This window comes from Poeciliopsis prolifica, unplaced genomic scaffold, assembly GCF_027474105.1.
Source record: "Poeciliopsis prolifica strain line A6 unplaced genomic scaffold, Auburn_PproV2 SCAFFOLD001, whole genome shotgun sequence".
Lineage (NCBI taxonomy): Eukaryota > Metazoa > Chordata > Actinopteri > Cyprinodontiformes > Poeciliidae > Poeciliopsis > Poeciliopsis prolifica.
In genome coordinates, this window is record NW_026562376.1 from 19,682,358 (window position 1) to 19,700,153 (window position 17,796).

The 17,796-nt window shown below is 39.4% G+C and overlaps 1 protein-coding gene across 2 annotated transcripts in view; it reads right to left on the reverse strand.

Annotated features, from left to right (window-relative positions):
* cntn1a (contactin 1a) overlaps positions 1 to 17,796 on the reverse strand; it is a 65,933-nt gene that overhangs the window by 34,891 nt on the left and 13,246 nt on the right. Inside the window, exon 1 of one of the 2 annotated variants that reach the window (XM_055032907.1) lies at positions 11,866 to 11,981. The exons of the other annotated variant lie outside the window; for it this stretch is intronic. The gene's annotated coding sequence lies outside the window, so the exon portion shown is untranslated. Of the gene's footprint in view, positions 1 to 11,865; positions 11,982 to 17,796 lie in introns of those variants that run through there. 2 annotated transcript variants of the gene reach the window in all.

The following is a 17,796-nucleotide window of genomic DNA, read 5'->3' on the forward strand; positions in this document are numbered from 1 at the left end:
TTTTTTCAACCCAACATCGTCTTAACAAAATCTCAGGGGAAATTAACCAGAAAATGAAAGCCTGAGTATCAACGCAGATGCGTTTTCCAAACCTTAACGACTCCATCTCGGCTTTCTCGTTTGCAGTGCGATTTCTGTCTGTGTCAGAAACCCCAATCTGAACATCTATTTTTCTCACCAGCCTGCTGTCAGACTCGCATTTAGTTATTTTCTGGTTTCTGAGCGCCGAGCATCAGATCAGTGACGCCGCACCTGTCCATTCGTTCCCCACCTCTCACGCTGGATTGGCGACTCCTGATTGGAGTGTAATTGAACATGAGGCAAAAACTATTGATTCTCCATGAGCGCCTTTGAGGCGTCAGCTGGGAGAGATTCAGAGGTGTGGCAGAAGGAGTGAGATCTCAGAGCTCTCAGGAAAAACAGAGTCATTTTGCCAACAATAGATTACAAGAAGGAGAGCACGCGTAACTGGCGGTTTGCATAACACCAGCAGCAGAACTGCAGCTTAAGCTGCACACAGGCAGACACACTGTAACCCACACCACGCGGCCGCCATGCTGAACATAGAGTAGCGGCTAAGCTGTACAGCTGTAAGACAGCCATCCAGTGGGGATTTCATCTCTACGCGGGGCTGTATCTTAGCAACCAACCTTTCAAAAGCAGCAGTTTGGTGGCAGCAGGGGTGGGGGCGCTTTTATAGCCCGCCATGATACTATGCAAAAACTCATTTCGATTTGAAGAAGAAAAAAAAAAATGCTGTGGACGTAGAAAGACTGCCAATGGTGAGCTGGTCATCTATTTAAATATTGCCTCACATAGCTTCACTGTAGCTATTATTTCTGTTTCTCGTGAATCCTAAATGGGCCTCCTCCAAAGAAATTAACGGCAAACAAAAGAAGCACCATTAAAGTGTTGAAGGATTCAATCCCACCTATTCCATTAAGAATGGTTATTGGACTGATAAGTGATAACACATCAGACCAGTAGATAGCAGGTCTATAGAATCAGTATTAATGCCGCCTTGCACTTCCTCCATGCTAACTTAGCGGCCTGAATGCCTGGGATGGAAATATTCCATCTATCACCAGGTACTACAGGCCCTGGACATGAAAGCCCTTCAACAAGGCCATTTCTTCTCTTCATAAATCATACCCATGATGACAGCAAAGCTATTACTGCTGTTAGCTTGATTTTAGCAAAGGTTTTGTCAGGCTATGCACCCCGAGTTTTATTTGAATTCTAATGTCCTTCTGTGTCCTTACGTCACTTTCAAAGCTCAGTCTCACTACTCTGAAAGCTTTGCACATGTTACCGACAGAAGAAGCCTTTGGGAGCTAATTTGACAATTTAGCTGCAGTCTGAGGATCGATAGTGTCATTAGTGATTGTTTTCTGACTCCAAGTTTCCTAAAGGCCTTCCAGTGTTCGTTCCGGTGGGATCGGCATAACTAAGTGGCTAAAAATGTTTTTTTAAATCATTCTGAAGAATAAAAGGTCTGGATTTGAAAATATTGCCAAAATGTTAATCTAACCACACCATCCCCCTTCCACTTCATTCACTTCACAAGGAGTCTAAAAAAAGTAACTTTTGTTGTGGCCTATTTCAAAATGAACAATATAAGAAGAAGCTTCAGTTTTGGGAGATAAAAAACATTATAAATTGGTGCTTTCCTCATCTATATGTCATGACAACAGGTAGCATTTGGAGACAAGACGGCAAATCAAAAACTTTAAATTCATGACAGATTCGACTTGGGGCTTCGTACTATGGAGGAAAACTCAATCCATCAATTTATCTCTTTCTCCATCTTTGTATAATATTGGAGCCCCTGGTTTGAAGCAGAGACTCAGAGAGCAAAGATCTAAAAGAATAGTTTTGGGATTATAATTTTAAAAAAAGCTTTAGAAAAAAAAGAAGCAAAAAGAGGTGGCCAATGTGAAGCAATTGAAACATTCAGTAATCAAGCAATTAAAATTCAACAATTGAAAATTCTTACATTTAAAACAAATGCATGATTTAAAAGTCTCATTATTAAAAAAAAATACACTTTACTGATTATAAACATATTGGTATTTGATTAAACAATTTAATTATTTCCACGATGCTCTTTTGCATCTGAATGCAAATAATTTATTTACACTACTTTCATCTTGCATCTGCACATCAATAATCAAACCTTTCTATTTTCCCTCATAATTGCAGTCAGCTAAAGTCCAAAAACGACATCTGATCTATGTCTTTGTGTTCAGCTTTGCGGCAGGCCCCAGGCTCTAATTTACTTATTGTGAGCATTATTGATCCTCTAATCTTTTTCTCAGAAAGAACGCCTCACATGCATTTCCCTGGTTACCTACTTCCTCTGGTGACCAGGAAAGCAGGTAACTGGGACAACTGGTCAATGTGGAATTTCTTTTTAGACCGAATTAGTGCTACACGCAGCGTTACTGAAACAGGGAGGACAATGCAGACTGTAGGGCCTGCTCATAAAATTGCATTATTTATTTTTAGATTTCAGCCGACATTGCCATTAGATAAACATACTGGAAGCAAAGATAAAGAACAGCATTGACTAAAATGAAATTAAGATGAAACAGAGATGTATTGAGTCTGACGTAATCTGTTTGGAGAAACTGTGATTTCATCAGTGTTAAAGAGAATGACAGAATATTAGTTTCCAGTATATTCTCATTGACAAATGTCAAAAATAGAGAAGAAATGGAGATAGAGAAGAAAAGGAATAAAAAAATTTCACCTAACATGACCTCATACACTTGATATGAGTACATATGTTCCAGAATGATGTGATGGATTCCTTGCCAATGCTGAATCAATCCTATTTTCCCACCAAAAATTAATTATTTATGGCAAAAACTATTGATCTTAAGCTTCAAAAAAGGCCACACTCAGCCTTCTTGTCACTTGAACTACCTGCTCTGAAACACGCAGCCAAGGTGATCTGTATCCAGGGGAAATAAGACTAAACGCTCTACAGGAAGTAATGTTTATCCCCCAAAACACTGTAATTCTGCAAAGAACAGGAAATGCATATCAGTTACCTAAGCCGATTAGACAGTGGACAAAGCATTAAAACCAGGACAGACACAACATTTGAAAAAAATCCTCTAAATAATCTGAGCTGCATAGACAGGAAATTGTTGAGCAGTTCAGAAGAAAAAAAAATTACCTAAACTAGCCAGCCATTTTTTTCTTGCTGCAAAAACATATAGATCACTTAAGTTACTTGTTTGTTATTTCCATGCCATCAGAAATTAGGTTTGCTTTAAATGGCATTGTGTGTCAAAAAGATATCACATTAAAATACATAAAAATATGTATTTCAAGATGAAAGGCATGTGATTATCCTTACATGCACAAAGTCTTTTTTTTTCCTTTAAAAGAGTTGTCACTGTTTCACATATTGTTTGGTCTAAATCAGTCTATTGTATCGATGACTGCATGTTGAAGAAAAGCTTTCCAACAGCATGATGCCCCCACTGAAATACAAACTGAAATATTCATTTTTGTTTTTCTCACTCCGTGTTTCATACACAAATCATGCTTGATACACGAGTTACTAAAATACATATGCAGCTGTAAGTACATACCTCTCTGATATTGCAGCACACAGTACATGATTACTATCGCGATACGTTGAAGGATTCAGCAGCACGACTGTCTCAACTAAAGGATATTACATCTCCCGCAAATATTCCCCGCTGCTTCAACATCAATGTTATTCATGATGTAATCATTCTCAAAACCATCCAGTTATTGCTCAGTGTTTCCCCAATCTACTCCTCCTACCTCCTTCTGGCTCTTATTCTCTGCATTTCACCTGCTAGAAGGAGCTACACTAATATAGGCTATTTATCCAAACCCCTGCTGTTAACACCATGCCACCCAGGGCCACAATGCTTCACTACCCTCAGCTGGTTTGAATATCAATGACCTCAGTCATTCAGTCCATGAACAGCAAAGCTGGGTCCTCTGCATGCATGTCATTAAGCTTTAAACCAGGCGGTGTCTGTAACCGAGCGTAAAAGCTTGATGTCAAGCACTCAGTCTGAAAAATTATTATTGCCGAAGCCTTTTTCTTGGCAAGCAACAAGATGGCTAGGGAGCCACAATAAATCAACTTGGTGAAAAGATTACATCACATAATAATTGCATTTAACTTGATTTATTTAGATGTAGATGCTCTGAGAAGAAGAGGCTTCTGCTGGTGCTTTAAGAAAATGTTGAAACACTAAAATGATTAGCAACAGCCCCATCAATTACCTTTCCATAAGTAGTAAAGGAATTAGCAACCACCATGGCTAACTCAAAAGCAAGTAAATGGTCATAAAGGGTGGACCCAGACTCTGGTTGACAGCGGCAGCAAAAAGTAGTCAGAACCAGTACTTACCAACAGTCTAGACTATAAAAATGTATGCAAGCTTATCAGCAATACACAACAGGGAAGCTTTTGTATTGGCCAGTTTTTTGGTCACATTGTTTTGCACCATCACAACTCTGTGCTCTACTAAAATCCACAGTGGAAACGTAGTTAAATAGGAAAACGTCCTGATTCCAGCCACACATTTTTGAGGGGGTTTGCAAAAAAATAATAATAATCAGTTTATTAAATTTATTTATTTTAAAATTGCAACAATAAACTCTACAAGGATTAACTGTCTATGTATCTATTGTTTGTTTTTTTCTCTCCACTTTCTAAAACTAAGAAACAAAATAAGGACATCCAGCCTTAAAATTAAAGACAATTATTAAATCAATAAATATGTCAGCTTTTCTAACTAACCAAACCGACAAGTGGGGTGCACAATTCATCAGGTAGGAATATTAGGAATATTTCTTTAATTTTCAAATTCCCACATTCCCAAAAAGAGTACATAAATAAATGTGAGGTGATCTGAAAAGCTATGCAAAAATTTCATTTTTGCATACTCCACAAAAGTTCTCTTGCAGGTAATAATTTTTTTTTCATTCTATCACCGCACAGAAAGGGAAGACTGATTTGCACTTGCCCACATGATCCTGCTCAGCAAAATGTGCCACATCTGCATCAAGCTATTTAAAGTCTGTCACATTAGGTATGATGTATTGTATCACAAAGGTCAAAGGTCTGGAAAAAGAAACTTGCTCTCAATCAGGAGAAGAGGGCTCAGCGTAATGACATCCATTCACATCTGGCTAATAAAGACTTTAACAGAGACGTTTCTTTATAAAAAACGATAACCTGCTTTGAAACCTTTATGTCACGGACCTCAATGACCATTACGGTAAACTCCCATAAATCAGTGTAATTACGAGACGACAGAGTTCAGCTCATTCTTAAAGGCAAAGCTGCACTGATGAAACAAGAAGCCGAAGGGTTCCAATTAACACAGCTTGATATACACATACACCCACACACACACCCACACACACACCTACATGCACACACACACACACACACACACACACACACACACCCCCACACACGCAAAACAATTAATAACCACAGATTTTACACACAGTCAGGTTATGGACAGACAATCTATGGCTTTATGCACCACGCTTTGTTGGGGAGCAACAATGATATGCATTTAAATTGAAGGTTGGAGTGGCTTTTCTCATTCTCTTTACCATCTTGAAAGATAAACAAAACATAAAACGAAAACTTCCAGGTTTTTTCTCAGAGTAAACAAGAAACGTGGACCATGAAACAGGCTCCGCAACACAAGAATCCAGCCAAGAAGAATGACAAATCAGGAGCCTAAATAATCAGGCAAGGGTGGAAAGTGACAAATGTGATACTCTTATGGCAGGGAGGAAGCAGAAAAACTGAGGGAGAGAGACTACTTATTATAAAAGGAATTGAACTGGGACTCTAGGGATCAAGAATTCAAAATGGGAAGCCAATAGACAATAGTTCAAGAGAAAAAAACACACAAATATGCAAGAAACATAACACAAGAATAAATTAAGAAACAAAATATAAAGGTATGAGGTACTATAACAAAACCTTCAAAATCTCCAATAATAAAAAAAGGGAAATTTGCACAATATTACAAAAACTGTGAAAGATAAGAAACCACCACAGAAATGGTCAGATTCACCCAAGGATTGTGACACAATGTTTTTGATGGAATTTCTTGACTGAGCAACATGCGAACAATTGTGAAACGTAAGTTAGGCAAAGTCTTTGACAGCTTTTTCAAATAAAAGTCAGAAAATCTGGCTCAAATTAATGTTCGGACCCCGGAGTCAATACTTTTTAGAACAGATTATAGGGTCATATTCAATCAATTATACAGAGTTAGTCAAAATAATAGCTCTTAATCAGGCATTAGGTGTGTTTTTTGCCATTCTAAATGTTTTCCTATTGGTTTGATGTCATATTCTAAATCAGTTAGTTTTTGTCTCTGATTTAACAAATTGAACACATTTCGTTTGGTTTTTCAAAGCTTAAGATTTTGTTTTAAAACCAAATTTTGTTTAAAACCTCTCCAAAGCTTTATCCGTGACTTGTCTGCTGTGCAATGCTTTTCTTCGTCATCACCAAACAGAAACTCTTGTGCGGTCCCGACAAAAAACAGCTCATGTGAATTTGCATCAGCAAAGTCCCGGCGGTCTCGCGCAGACGGACGTGGAAACCATGTTAAGGCCCTTAGCAGCCCGTGTCTTCCATCCCCTCCAATACGTCGACCCTGCCAAGTGTCCTAAATCCTCCTCTCTATTGTCTGCCGAAGAAAAAAAGCCGTACTGCTGGATGGGAGCAGTCTCTCAAGGTGCAAAGCAGGAGGGAGGAACGATGGGGAAGGAAAAAGGCCAATTCCCTAAGCAGGACAGGGAGCCATGCAAATAGGACACCAGTAAGCGAGCCTCCCTGCAGTGAGAATGCCCCAGAGAGGGGTCGTCTCGCTCTGGCCTAGGTTTAATCTCTTAAGTCCTTCTGTCCTACTCATACTCCCACACACACACCCAGGGACACCCCCAACCAAATTGAAAACACGGGGGGCACAGACATGATTTCTCCACTCTCACCATCTCTCCCCTTCATCCGAGTCTTAAGCCCATATTATCAGCTATATCGTCATCACCCTTATTTCTGCAAAGAGAGCTTATGTTGTATAAAAACCTTCTGTCCAGCAGAGTCCCTCCATTCATGAGAAGGATAATATGGTATCGTTGTACAAGAATTGGTTAGCCGGCTGAATTTCTCACACTCTAAAATACAAAAGAATATTTAATGCAAGGGCATTAAAAAATTGATCAGTTGTCTCTGAGCTTCCTTGTACTAAAATAGCAGAAGACACATTTATTCAAAGTTAAGAAGCAATTCCATTGAAATTAACAACATTCAGATGTTACCAAGAATTTCACACCTATTGCCTTGTTGGTTATTGGAAGGGGTTGTTGCTTGTTTTGTTTTTTTAAGTGTATTTATGTTCTGTGCTGCGGTAGCAGTTTGCCTAAAACACATGTAGCTTCATTGTTCATTTCTGAGGAGAAATCTGACTCTGCGTGGCGAAAGTTAGATCTGCTAAGGATTTTTCCCAATGGAGGAATTTGCACAGAAAGCATTAAGTCAAACATTAGGTCTCATCCTGTCCATTATTATCAATTGATTTCTTAATTTATATGTTTCGAATTTGATAGAAGTATAAAATCACACACATGAACAAGGAATGCAAAAGACATATTTTTGTAACCACAATAATCTTAACAGGCTCAAAAAGGAGTAGTAAGAAGTAAAAAAATTATGAATAAACTCATACAATATTTTCTGATGCACCCTCATTATTAAATAATACATAAAAAGAACTAGATTAATTAATTTTCCATTTTATTTGGGTTTACATATATCTAAATATATGCATCCATACATCCATACCCAGACACACTGCTAAGCGTTGGCCTGAATTTAGATATACACATTGGTGCTAGCTCTCCATATTTCTATATTTTGCAAAAATAACCTAAATTTTCTTTTAAATTGTGTTCAATTTTGACTTTGTTTTAACTCCTCACTTAACTTGTTCCAATATTTTATACAGTGACTTGTGTGAGATATCTTGTCGCCAATTGCCTTCTGGTTCAAATAGATAATTTGTGCACAAAAATGAAACGAATTGTTCATAAGCTGAACTTCCCTGAACATCAAAACCACCAGTTTTATACCAGTGTGCTGCTTTACATTCAGGTCTCCTCTCACTTGGCTGTCTAATCTAAGTTTTTCCATCTGTATTTTCCTCAGACTGGCTCTGAATTGACTTCAGCTCTGGCCCACATCCAGGCTTGGAGAAACGCTGCTGTTAAACGTACAGTAAACACTGCAGCTCCTGAAAAGTTCGTCAAGTCGTGCAGCACTTTCTCCACATGCAAGAGAACGAGAACAGCAGAAAACAGGGAGTACGGAGGACAGCATGCGTAAAGCTTCTCAGCATGAGTTATCCATGAGTCAACAGCAAAAGATGATTTTATTCAGTTATTCCCAAGTGAAAGGGGTTTTTTTTTTCACTGAGTCTATGGCAGGGAATCAGATGCAGGAGGCTTCCACTCTGTTTGGGAGCCTTCGGGCTGCAGAAATGAAGATGCTGAATATGTGCAGCACAGATTGGGGATGGGGCATGTAAGTAAGATCTGGATGTATATCAAGACTGTGAAGTTCACAGCTCTTTTCTAATTGTCATTGCATGGAAGACGTGAATCCTAACTGGCCTCGATACACTGATTACATTATGTAAAACTGACAGAATGTGTGACGTGAATAACAACGTTTTCATTTGAGGATTTAGTGTCATTGGTCATTCTCCACAAAGTGATTTCAAATAATATCAGCAGACATTAAGAGGTTACGGCAGAGCATTTTTGCGAGGAGGTAAAGACGCCTCCTCGCAATGACGCCTCCTCCTCTGGCATCACTTTCTCCTGATGCCAGAAAGTGCTCAATAAAATCAGCCGCCTCTGAATGTCTGCACTTAACCTTTGAGTCATTTAGGCTAATGGATGAGGTCAAGAGATTTGCAGTTGGTGCTCGGGAACAAATCTAATCTGATGGCCTCAACTTAGATCAACCAGGCAACAGAATTATGCAAAGAAGTAGAAAATTCTCCCTTTTATCAGACGCTCTGCTGTTATTCATAGAGGATGAGCTTCTTGGCTAATCAACACCTAAGCAAACGTTCAGGAAGCTGACAGTAAGTAGCGGGTCAAAGAGTGTAAGGATAGAGCATGAGAGAATAACCGACTTTATTTTTCATTTTATTTCTTTCTGAGGTTTCCAGGATTTCTGACTCAGCACAACTCCTCTAATTCTAAAGTAGAAACTTAGATCTCTCGTTTGAATCTGAAGTAAAAGCTGCAGTACAGTTACACTACGGCCAGCCTGACCTCTATTTACATGTTTGTAACTCAGCCATGTTTGATGAAAAGTAAAAAAAAAAAAAGAAGAATAATGTTTTCCCAAAGAAAGAAAAGACGCTTCAGCTGAAGCTCCAAGACATCAAAGCTGAAGATGTTTTTTCAGTATTAATTTAAAAACAGGTCTTTCAGTCAACTATTTCCTTTGGAGAGGCTGACAACCACTTAATGCAAAAGACATGTTTCTTGTGTTTTCATGTTTTTTTAGTTCAATCAATTATTAGTATTCTAATTGTGACTGAGGAGTGAAATCAGGAATACAATAGTAATTTAAAAATCAGTTTCCTTGAGGTTTTTTTTCTTCTGCTCATTATAATAGGCAGATGACTGATCATGCAGACAACTTTGCAAATTACTCCAAACTAATTCCACATAAGAAGCAGAAAGTAGCTCTGGTGACACCGTCAGCGTCTCATCTGATTTCTGATTTGTGCTGTTGCCTTCTCAAACATGCCAAGCTCGCGGTTTCTGTTCGCTTTGATCATGCTTGATCCGATTCTCCATATCAGCAGCACAATAAGGTGGCTGGATGCATAAAAAAATGAGGAACACAAAAAGCACCCAGTGACTCATGTTTATGAGTAACACTTACAAAAACGGCTTCATTCATTCACTCCTCCTTCTTTTTCCTTCCATTAACATTTGCATCATTTAATATAAATAACGCTTTTCCTTTTGCTATCTTATTTTTCCAAATAAAAGTATATATGTACAAAAAAACTTTCTTGAAATGCGTTGATTATGAGCAGAGTAAAAGGTTCTTGATACTGTCGAGCTGATTATTCCTTCAGCCTTTTATTATTGCTCAGTGAGTCAGCTGAAGAGAGCAGAGGCACAATGAGCCGAGGGTTTGACTTAAGAGAAGAGACCAAATTGCACCCGAGGTGCTCAAAAGAGCTCTTGTGTGCATGTTCATGTGGGCTGTGCTGAGAGGTTTTGGTAAAAGCAGGCACCATGAACGGCATTTAGCTCCCACTGGGAGACTTGGTTTTAGTGCATCAAAGACAAAAAGAAGTGCAAAAAGAAAAGATAACAGACAAAATTACAAGTAATATTTTACCAGTTTTACTAAATATTAGCAATGTGTGGCAAAATAAATTTCAATATCGATGTAGATACTGTTGTTGCGTACATTATGAGGTGGGTTGGAGTTTGTTCAAGACGAGGCTTCATGTCCAGCTGGACACCGAGTGTGGTTATAGCAAATCCCTGAAGTGCCACATAAAGGGGGAAGGGAGAGTACAAAGCCTTGTTCGTCTCCAGCCTCTGCACAGCTGGCTGAACAACATGGCAAATGATTCGCGCAAAGACAGAAGTGTGGGGGGGATGAAGGCTTCGAGGTTGGACTCATCACAGTTTGTTGTATCATTCTTCAAAACGCACCACAATGCAATTCTGCTTCAATAGTCTTTTGAGTGTTTGGGGTAATTAGACTTTAAGTCTCTGTGAAAACAGTCGGGCAGAAATGTTGCTGTATCTAGACGAGTGTGAAATTATGTTATCTCAAGAAAGGCATGCGTGATGAAGATGTATGTCAGTCGTAAGAGATGAACATCTCCGTGTTCATCTCACTTTCTCACAAATGCCGACTTCCTTCCATTCACAAGAAATACATTTACATTTTTCCCCGGTTCCACTCACTCCAAATGATGCGTAATTATGCAGTCAAGTGGCTATCAACAAATCGATAGCCTAGTAGTTTCAGATTTAGCTAGTAGTTTCAGATTTAGCAACTGTCATTAAACTTTTTCCGAATGCACAATAGTCCTGTGGAAGTGGAATATTGCTCTTATTACAGCTAAACGGTTCTGGGAAAGCTCTTCCTGTTTGCCAAACAGTTAACAGCATTAAACGCTCCTGAATTATGTATATTTATTGTTCTGGTTCTGAAGTCCATGTTAATGGAAGGTCAGTAACGACTGATGCCTCAGAAAGTTGACTGGGCTAGTTCAATGTATTCTTTAGTTTAAAATGGATTTCAGTGACTCGTAATTAAGGGTGTAAATGAGCTTTCAATCAGGCTAAAATCCCTGAAGTTTTGAATCTCAAAGCTTAACCCTGTCACAAGAAAAAAAAATGTCCCAAGCCTTGGAGCAAGTTTTTGCAGGCTCACTCAAGATGAGTCATTTGATTACAGACCCTGCGATACAATTCCGACATTTTCGAAGAGCGAACAATTTACACAGATGCAGCTGGATACACATATAATGCTTCAGGAGGTTTATCCTTCCTCCGAATGTGCAGCTCTGCAGTTTTGGTAGGATGCTTCATTCTGGGACAGATAATGAGCTTCTCCCTCTGCAGAGGACAGAATCCCAGAGCCAGCAGGGCTGAGTGGAGCGAAACACACAAACATACACGCTGACAATAACCGCAGAACAGCAAGCAAACTTCTCAACTTTCCCCTCAACTCTGGGCTCTCTGCACACACACACACACCAAACTAAAGCTGCTACAAACCTGAGGTGAACACACCCACAAATACTTGTGGTTTCCTTAGCGTTGTGTTGACAGCGTTCAGATCAGCTGCATTTCTCGCCACTCGAGCGTGCCTGAGGATGAACTGTTAGCAGCCGCTGCCATGGCATCCTGCGCCCTTGCATTAGTACACACACTAATGCAAGCTCATGTAAACACGGCGCTGTCAAATCACAGAGCTTCCCAGCTGTGACCTCACGAAACGCAGAAGAAACAGGAGGATGAAAGAAAGGATGGGAACAGCAAGCGGGGGAGGGGCCAACATATGAGTGTTAACAGAGACATGAAGAGTGATAATAAGGTATTGACTTAAAGGGCGGCAGTGGGGTTAGGGTTTGTGAAGACACAAAGATAGTGACATGGAAAAGAGCTGCACATAAAAAACAATAAAATAAAATAAAAAAGCAAGGATGAAAGTTGTGTTTCCAATACTGGAGATATTGGAGTATAAACTCTGGTAGAAACAAGCAAACAGGATGAAGTTGAAATAGAAAACTGTGGCACATAATCGTCACTCCTTACATCTCTTACTTTTTCTGTTATCTCTCGTTATTCTGATTTTCCTTCCTTTCATCCATAATGGATATTTTGGAAATGGTATCATCCTCTTGCCGAGGCATGTGCCCCCGGAGCCAGTCACACCGTATCGATTTCCGCACCAGAGGAGTCATCAAGACATAGATAATGGGGGTTTGGAGTCTCACTGGACTTTCTGGATCTTCTGTCCTTCCCCCCTCAGGAAGCTGGTCCATCATTTTCTGTCGTATGCTGTCTGCCCTGTCCAACTGGATTTGCTGATTTAGAGCTGAATGATGTCCAGAGGTTTATCTGCTAGCTACAGTTGCGTGAAACAGTAAGCGACGAAAAGAGCCCGAACAGCAAGTTGTGCGAGTAGTTTGGTTTCATATCAATGTCATTCAGAAGAGCATGGTATGAATTTAAAAATCACAAGTCAACAACACCCTTGTTTTGGATTGAACAACTCACTAAAGATCTCCGTACAGTCCCAGTCACATTTTGTAACCCACAGACTTCAGAATGTTTTATGAGGAAACTGGGTGACAGAACAACACAATGTAGTGTGACTGGTTTTTAGATTTGTAAGTAAAATTCTGAAAATCGTGACAGGTATTTGTTTCCTTCCCACCTTTACTCTGATGCTCTTAAATAAAATCCACAAACTTATTTAGCTTGTCTAGGAAGACCTCTGAAGATAGTGAATAATAAAGCATCATGAAGATCAAGAACCACAATAGCACAGGGTGTCGCACAACTGAAAACCTGCCAAGAGTTGCACAAAAACTGACAAGCAAAATAAAACAAAAACCAAAAATCAGTAAAGCAGTCCAGAGGACAGTGGCAACTCTGTCCTCTGCACAAATAGGACAAACATTGGTTGAGTGATTGATGGTTTTGGAAATTTCGCTCATTTTCGCTATTTACATGGCCATGGTAACTCTGATTCCCAATAAGAATAATAGCACCCTTCCCGGATCAAGCAGCATGTTTTGATAACTTTTTGTAGGCGGGCATGCAGCAGTACAAGCTGCATGAATGATAGTGGCAGAAAACTAAAGAGACATCATACTGAACAGGTGCCTTCCATGCATGGCTCTGGCAGGCCCCCATAAAGCAACACTTCAAAAAAGCAAAACAAATCTTCTTTTTTGAACAACAACAATACTTGTCGTTCATCTGTTGCTAAGAGATGAGTGTGTTTTCTGGTCACCAAGTGCCACGACATACACATTGGATTTTCACCTTTGCAAAATATACCATCTGTAAGTTTCTTGTGCCTGATAAATAGATTTTCAGAACAGCTTATGTTTTGTAAACAATAATGTTACTTGTTATTAATATGGTGTCAAGAGTGTTTTTTTTTTTTTTTTCTGGTAAGAAAATGCCACAAAGTCTAAATCAGATTTTTAATTTTGTGTTGAATGTCTGTTTTATATTGTATTTATCACCAATGACAAAAAGAAATCTTTTCTGCCAAATTGTGCAGTTCTTGTTAAGTAGTAAGTGGTGTAAGATAAGCACTATTTCAAAAGATCAGAAGAAATCTTATGTTTTTTGAACAATAACAATATTTGTTGTTAATCTGTTGCTAAGAGATGAGTGTGTTTTCAGGTAACCAAGTGCCTCAAAACAAACATCTGATTTGTATTTTTGCAAAAGTAAAAATCAGAAGGCAGTGCATTAACATTAGCACAAACATAGCTAATGTAGCTACTGCCCACTTAAGCAGTAGCCTTTTCCCTAAAATAAGCTTTTTACCGACTTTGTTTCCTTATTTTGTTTATTCATTAGCCATGTTTAGCCCATTGAGTACGTTGTAGTTTACTTTAGCATCGATGCTAATTTTCAGCATCCAAACATTTGGTTCCAATCAAAGGGCACACTTTGGCAGGGCCCGTTTAAATTTGTTCAGAAATTTTCTAGTTCCTGATATCATTGCACCATAAATTCAGTTTCCGGTTGTGAACATGACAAGGACGTACACAAGCTCAAGGCTTTGATACCGTGAAACTCCTTCTGCTTGGTTTCGTCTGCAACAGTCTGGTTCATGTCTCGTCTCTGGATGCCACATTTAGGCTAATTTGAAAAGATACCCACCCTTTGCTCTGACCTCCTTTGACCCGTTAATATTTACTTATAGGTCAGGCCGGCCTTACAATGACTGATAAATGTCCTGCTCATAAAGCTGTATTTTTTAGGACAGGTCAACAATTGATTTTTCCCTCTGGGTTTTAGCACATCACAATGCTCAGCACAATAGAGATGAACCCGACATGCGAGTTGGAATCTGCTGCTCACTTAAAGCGGCGTCTTTAATTGAGTTAGCAGCTATAAAAAGAAGGGTCAGTGGGCTGTTTTGCGCCGCTTGCATCCTGGAAGAAGTGGGAGAGCATTGTTAAATGGGACAAATTTCATGCTCGCTGAACAAAACGGGACGTAAAGAGGGAAACTTGATGTGAAGAGACAAGATGAAATATGTCTGGAAAAGAAAACTTCAAGCTATTATGATTTTTGAAGAAATCATAATATCAAGGCAAATAGCTTACATTTCTTATTTACAAGAACTGTATGCTGTATGTTTCAAAATTAATTTACATTTTAAAAGAATAAACTCTGCACAGGCATTCTTATACAATATAGATGAAACTGCACATTTTCTTTGTTGTTGAGTTTTGCTTATTTTTACATAAAAGAGAAAAACATTTTTTATTATTTCTTTTTTATCTCTGCAGGTTGCATCTATATTCTCAGCTTTATGCAACATTTATGAGAACTGATCACCAATATGGCCGCATTCCCAATGGCAATTGTCACATTTCTGATACAACAGAGTTCACACACACACACCACGCATACACCCACACACACACACACACCCACACCCACCCACACACACACACACACCCCGCTCTGAAATGAAACAAGGGAAACCCGGAGCAAGTGCAACATAATAAATGTTTCCATGTCTTCTGGCAATCTAGAGCTCAGAGAGCCAGTTTTATTTTTTCTTTGTGGAGTGGAAAAAAATAGCTCTGACAGTTCGTATACAAACAAGGTCACACAATGTGACCTAGGACTCGTGTTTTCATCACTATGTGCTTAGACAATTTGACATTTTTCCATTTTTTCTTTTTCGCTCTGGTGTATTTAAGTACCTTAATATCTCCTCGCAACAACAAACAGGAAGGAGAACTGCAGAGTGGTAATTATTTCAGAGAAATAAAGCTTCATGTCAGAAAACGCTACCTTTTACCAGCTGCCTGAACGCAGCGTTCTTTTCCTCATCACAGGCAACGTCTCAGCATTGGGCTGCGCTGCCTTCATTATCCACTCAGAGGACTGTTTGGACAGACTGCCGACGCTGTTTGAGCAGACGAGTCTTTAACAGGGACATTTACCAGCCTTACGTATGTGTGTAACACCGTTATTCTGTACATTCCCCTGATGCGGTTTGACACACGGTCAAACAAGCAGTCCAGCTTTTCTTCTTTTTCCCATTGAAAGCCAGCAAATCAGGGAAAGGGAAGCTGTGTGGGCGGATGTAGCAGAATAAGACAAGATGAAAGATATGAAAGAGAAACCTGCTGAAAGTGAAGCGCAGAAGTACTTTTGCCCCTTTTTTGTGATCTTATACAAACATCAATGGGTTTCAATGGGATTTTATAACTCCCTGGATCAATGCGTTTATTAGCGTAAATGCCTCCACCACATTTACACAATTGTGGTAAATGTGGTGGAAATTTCAGCTTTCTTCTTGGTAAATAACTCAAGAGCAGTCGACCTGAAAGGCGGTAGGCATCTACAAGCACGAGTTTTCAAATAATATCACATTTTTAGTTTGGATTTTGACAAGTTCATTTTCACACATGAGCTTCACTACGGCTTTCTGTTTAGCGTTGCATTCCCAAGTGGTTAGCAGTCTGTAACAGGTGTGTATCAAGTTATATATCAAGTTCCAGTCAGAGGCGTAACATCCCATGAAAGTCTCATGTCATTTCCCTGCCTCTTTACAAATATATGCTAATTTCTGTTGGCCAGTCACTTAACATTTATATAAAATGTTCAGGAAGGTTTTTGTAATATAAGAAAACATTAAATCGCATCTTATACTTACTACGTAGCACAAGCACAAGCAAAAAAAATAAATAATGCCCTTCAAGCAGATATGAAAGCAAATAAACTTAGCAGGCTAATAGTCTAATCAAGGTGCTTTTGACTGCCGGGAATGCTGCCATTTTGAATCTGATTAGGACTCAAAATAAACATTGCCCTTTCGGTTTATGTCCTATATAAACTGGAACCCGCCTCACTTGTAGATTTGAATGGAGACCTTGCAGTTTTAGTTGAACAGAGAGCAGCTTCCTGATCCCCTCACGCTCTGAGGAATATTTCAACTTGATGAATCCTTTGTGGCTTCTCATTATGCCATTTCTTCAATCAGCTGTTCGCCAAGAGCAGTGTTGACCAGTTCTTAAGTTTAATACATGCCAACCCCTACAGAGGCTTACTGGCCTCTGTTTTATATTTCAACAACTTCCTGCGAGGCAGAAGCGAATAGGATAAAAACTAATTTCAGAACATGGAGAAAGAGAAACGAATCCCTTGCCTGTTGCGAAACAGCACTGGCACGGAGATGCACCGCCTGCTATGTCTGGAGCACTATGAGAGAATCGGAAGGCGACGTTAAATGGAGCTTTAAGACTCGTTGAAGCACACGGCAGGCGCTGAGTTGTTTACTTTTCTAACTTATTACTAACTGCACCATTAAAGTAACTCCAGCTCAGTGAATCCCACATTTTCGGGGTGAGCAGGATTCCAGACACCCTATGATCTCACTGATAAATAAGTAATTAAGCAGCGTGTGAGCAAATGTATTCAACACAAAATATCGCTCCTCGTATAAGATCAGAGATCTCTGAAATCTCTCCAGAGGCACTTTAGGACCGAGGAGTTCAAACAAGAGACACCGCCTCCAAAGTTTAAAGCCGACATGACAAAGCTCAGCTTTGTGAGCCAATCGACTGACACACTGTATTAGTGCGCGTCGTGCTTTTAAGCAGTCGCATGCATATTCATGCACACCCATCAGGAGGCCTCACTCTTACTTTTGGCCCTGCAGGCTCAGCAGTCATTTCATTTGGGTGCATTTATGTGTTAAATAATAATCGCCTTCTTTTTGGCTCTTTTGTCGTTTGAGAAGGATTTTGCTGTCAGCGTAGGCTCTTATTCTAAATGCTAGAAACCCAATCTTGTTACTATGCAGTGCTGTGAAAAGGATTTGCTTCCTAACAGATTTCTTCTGACACTGGCACAAATTAGCAAACTGTGGCAATCAGTTATTTACGTGTCCTATACTTTAGGGGAATTAAAGAAAAAATCTTTTTTCAGTAGAAA